Below are 4,960 nucleotides of genomic sequence, written 5' to 3'. Positions count from 1 at the left end.
GGCTGGTGCCCCACTCCTTTGAGCCACACAGGCGCCGCCCCATTCATCTGTCTTCTTTAGAGAAAGTTCTATTCATGTCTCTTGCCCATTGATATCTGGGATTGTTGGCTTTTTTCATGTGTATTAATTTGAGTTCTCTATAGATCCTAGTTATTAAGCTTTTGTCTGATTCAAAATATGCAAATATCCTTTCCCATTGTGTAGGTTGTCTATTTGCTTTGGTTGTTGTCTCCTTAGCTGTACAGAAGCTTTTCAGTTTAATTAAGTCTCATTTGTTTATTTTTGTTGTTGTTGCAATTGCCACAGCAGTCTTCTTCACAAAGTCTTTCTCCCTAGGCTAATATCTTCCAGTGTTTTTCCTATGCTTTCTTTGAGGATTTTTATCACTGCATGCCTTAAATTTAAGTCTTTTATCCATCTTGAATCAATTTTTGTGAGTGGAGAGAGGTGCGGGTCCAGTTTCAGTTTTTTTAATGTGGCTATCCAGTTCTCCCAGCACCATTTATTCAATAGGGAGTCTTTCACGCAAGGTGTGTTCTTATTTGGTTTATCAAAGATTAGGTGGTTATAAGATGTTAGTTTCATTTCTTGGTTTTCTATTCAATTCCAAATGTCTATGTCTCTATTTTTGTGCCAGTACCATGCTGTCTTGACCCCTGTGGCCCTATAGTACAGCCTAAAATCTGGGATGCTGATGCCACCAGCTTTATTTTTTATTTTTTTGTAGAGATAGAGACTCAAGTCTACTGCCCTCGGTAGAGTGCCATTGTGTCACACAGCTCACAGCAACCTCCAACTCCTGCACTTAGGTGATTCTCTTGCCTCAGCCTCCCAAGTAGCTGGGACTACAGGCTCCCGTCACACCACCTGGTTATTTTTTTGTTGTAGTTTGGCTGGGACAGGCTTTGAACATGCCACCCTTGGTATATGGGGCCAGTGCCCTACCCACTGAGCCACAGGCGCTGCCCGCCCCTGGCTTTATTTTTATTACTAAGAACTGCCTTAGCTATACAGGTTTTTTTCTGGTTCCATACAAAACGCAGAATCCTTTTTTCCAAGTCTTGAAAGTACGATGTTGGTGTTTTATTTTATTTTAATTTTTATTTATAGGCAGAGTCTTACTTTGTCACCCTTGGTAGAGTGCAGTGGTGTCACAGCTCACACAGCTCACAGCAACCTCCAGCTTTGGGGCTGATGTGATTCTCTTGCCTCAGTTTCCTGAGTAGCTGGAACTACAGGTGCCTGCCACAACACCTAGCTATTTTTTTGTTGTTGCAGTTTGGCCCAGGATGGGCTTGAACCCATCACCCTCAGTATATGGGGTCAGCACCCTACCCACTGAGCCACAGACACCACCCAGTATAGACATTTTAACAATGTTGATTCTTCCCAGCCATGAGCATGGTATGTTCTTCCACTTGTTAATATCCTCTGCTTTTTCCTTTCTTAGGGTTTCATAATTTTCTTATTTTTCTTTTATTTTTTGAGACAGAGCCTCAAGCTGTCCCCCTGGGTAGAGTGCTATGGCATCACAACTCACAGCAACTTCCAACTCCTGGGCTCAAGCAATTCTCCTGCCTCTGCCTCCCAAGTAGCTGGGACTACAGGCACCCACCACAATGCCTGGCTATTTTTTGGTTGCAGCTGTCATTGTTGTTTGGTGGGCCCCCTGTTGGATTTGAACCTGCCAGCTCAGGTGTATGTGGCTGGCGCTTTAGCTGCTTGAGCCACAGGAGCCGAACCTATCTTGAAGGCTTAAAAGCTGCTCTAAGGCACTGGGATAGCACATGTGAATTACAGATGGTGGTCCTGACCTCCATGAAAAATCTTTATTACTAAGAATTGACTTTCAATAATGGTATTATTAGGAACGAATTCAAAGGACCAAAATCTGGTCTTTGAGAGACCATAGAAGAAACCACAAACTTGAGTACTGGTACCCTTTCTAGTGGCCAGATCTCAGGAGCTAGCCTGACTTGGATGAGTCATGGCTGTTCAATCCTCCAATTTACCCGTGCAAGCTTGCTTCTGCTAGTCGTGTGCTCATGAGCGATGCACAGTGTTGCCCACCCCATTTGACTTTTCCTGTCACGGTTCTCCTTGGGCAGACCCATGCCATGAGCACAGCAGCTTGGTTTTTGTGTAGCCAGCTTTGTCTTTCCACATTTTTCTTTTGAGTAAATGCCATTCTTATTTTACTCGGGTCAGAACCATTGTGGTCATCCCTAACTGATGTTTCTCTCTCTGTGACATTCTACAGTGACACTATCAGCCCAACATTAAACCTGCCTGCAGCATCACACTCCTTCTCATCCTCTCCACTGCTGCCTCGGGTCTAGGCCCCTAGGCCACTGGTCTTCTCTGTAGAAGCTGCCTCCCAACTGTGTCTGCTCAGGTCCCTGCACTTGACTCTCTATGCAACAGCTGCAATGATTCTTTGAAAATTTGAGTCAGAGAATGGCACTGTGGAAGATGAAACTCTCCAGTGTCCTGTGATCACATTTAGAATGAAATTCAGAATCTTTTTTTTTTGTTTTTTTAGAGACAGATTCTCACTTTGTCGCCATTGGTAGAGTGCTGTGGCATCACAGCTCACAGCAACCTCCACCTCTTTGGTGTAGGTGATTCTCTTGCCTTAGTCTCCCGAGTAGCTGGGACTACAGGTGCCTGCCACAACACTTGGCTATTTTTTTTTGCTGCAGTTTGGCTGGGGCTGGGTTTGAACCTGCTACCCTTGGTAAATGGGGCTGGCGCCCTACTCACTGAGCCATAGGCACTGCCCAAAATTCAAGATCTTTACCGTGCTACCCCACTCTCTATTGCTCCTGAAGTGCCCTCTGTTTCCAGAGCATTCCTAGTCCCCCCTCACTGCTACTTCCTCTCCTTAGGATGCCATTCCTCACTTATGGGCAACTCTCCCTCACTGCAGGTAGGGCTCTGCCAAATGCCGTGCCCTCGTCTGTCGCCCTTCTCTCCTTTGTTCTTCCTCGTAGCCCTCCTTGCCATCTGGTGGGATGTACTGACGAGCAGTTGGCTGAGTACTGTCTCTATCTTGCTAACTGTTGTGCTCTCACTACCAAGAACAGTGTCTGGCCAGATTATGTGCTTAGTAAATTCAATATTTGTTGAATAAATGAATTTTTGAAGCTATTTTTATCCTTTCTACTTTTAAATCTTAGTGCATAGAGACTGTATCAGCACAGTGCTGAAAGGACCCAGGTGATAAAATGGATAAGAAGAGAGAATTTCATTTCAAAGAACAGCCTCCAACTGTGGAATGTCATGGGCAGTGAGTGGGAAGAAACATTAAGCAAGACGACAGAGTTCAAGTGAGTAGGCAGTGAGAGAATTAAAAGGAGAAAGTTAACTTGGAGATATATATATTTTTTTGTAGTTTTTAGCCAGGCCTGAGTTTGAACCTCCGGCATATGGGGCCAGTGCCCTACTCCTTTGAGCCACAGGCGCCGCCCCATGTGGAGAATTTTTAAATTATAAACTGAGGCTCAGCACCTGTAGTGCAGCGGCCAGGGCGCCAACCACGAACACTGGAGCTGGTGGGTTTGAATCCAGCCTGGGCCTGCCAAACAACAACTACAACCAAAAAATAGCTGGGTGTTGTGGAGGGCGCCTATAGTCCCAGCTGCTTGGGAGCCTGAGGCAGGAGAATCTCTTAAGCCCAAGAGTTTGAGGTTGCTGTGAGCTGTGATGTCAAAGTACCCTACCGAGGGTGACATCATAAGACTCTGTTTCAAGATAAATAAATAAATAAATAAATTAGAAACTGAGATTTTAATTCTACATTTAAATAATGCCAGAGAAATGAAGTGGATTTAAAAGATTTAGATAACTTTGTTGATGTTGTTGCTATTGTAATTATCACATTCAGCAAGAAATTTGTTAAGTCCCTAATTGTGTGCAGTGTTCTTCTGGATAGCTCCAAAATCCAAGTTAACCTAATATAGTCAGTATAATAACAAAACCAAGTTGGAATTACTAAATTGAAGGCAAAATAATAAGGAAAATTAGATTAGGGCCGGGTGAAGTGGCTTATGCCTGTAATCCTAGTCCTCTGGGAGGCTAAGGAGTGTAAATTCCTGAGCTCAGGAGTTTCAGACCAGCCTGAGCAAGAGGGAGACCCCAAGGCCGGGCGCAGTGACTCACACCCTTAGTCCTAACACTATGGGAAACTGAGCATGGGTTCAAGACCAGCCTGAGCAAGAACGAGGCCCCTCCTCTAAAAAATAGCTGGGCATTGTAGTGGGTGCCTGTAGTCCCAGCTACTTGGGAGGCTGAGTCAAGAGAATTGCTTGAGCCCAAGAATTTGAGGTTGCTGTGAGCTGTGATGCTATGGCATGCTACCTAGTGTGACAAAGTGAGACTTTGTTTCAAGGAAAAAAAAAAAGAGGGAGACCCTGTTTTTAAAAATAGTGGGGTGTTGTGGTGGGCGCCTTTACTCCCAGCTACTTGGGAGGCTGAGGCAAGAGAATCACTTAAGCCCAAGAGTTTGAGGTTATTATGAGTTAAGATGTCATGGCATTCTACTGAGAGTGACAAAGTGAGACTCTGTCTCAAACAAAAAAAAGAAAGAAAATTAGATCAAAGCACCAAAAGCAGAAGGAGACAAAAGCAGAACTATAAAAGGCAAGACAGTAGATATTAGAATGAGACCAGCTATATCAAAGATCATTAAAATTTTAAATAGAATAAATTCCATTAAAGTAACAAAGAAGGCTCAGTGCCTGTGGCTCAGGTGGCTAAGGTGTCAGCCACATACACCTAAGGTGGCAGGTTCAAATCCAGCCCAGGCTCGCCAAACAACAATGATGGCTGCAACCAAAAAATAGCCGGGCATTGTGGCGGGCGCCTGTGGTCCCAGCTACTTGAGAGGCTGAGGCAGGAGACTCGCTTAAGCCCAGGAGTTGGAGGTTGCTGTGAGCTGTGATGCCATGGCACTCTACCC

This window comes from Otolemur garnettii, unplaced genomic scaffold (assembly GCF_000181295.1).
Source record: "Otolemur garnettii isolate 467f Iridium unplaced genomic scaffold, OtoGar3 scaffold00053, whole genome shotgun sequence".
NCBI lineage: Eukaryota > Metazoa > Chordata > Mammalia > Primates > Galagidae > Otolemur > Otolemur garnettii.
Note: the sequence above shows the minus strand (reverse complement) of the source record.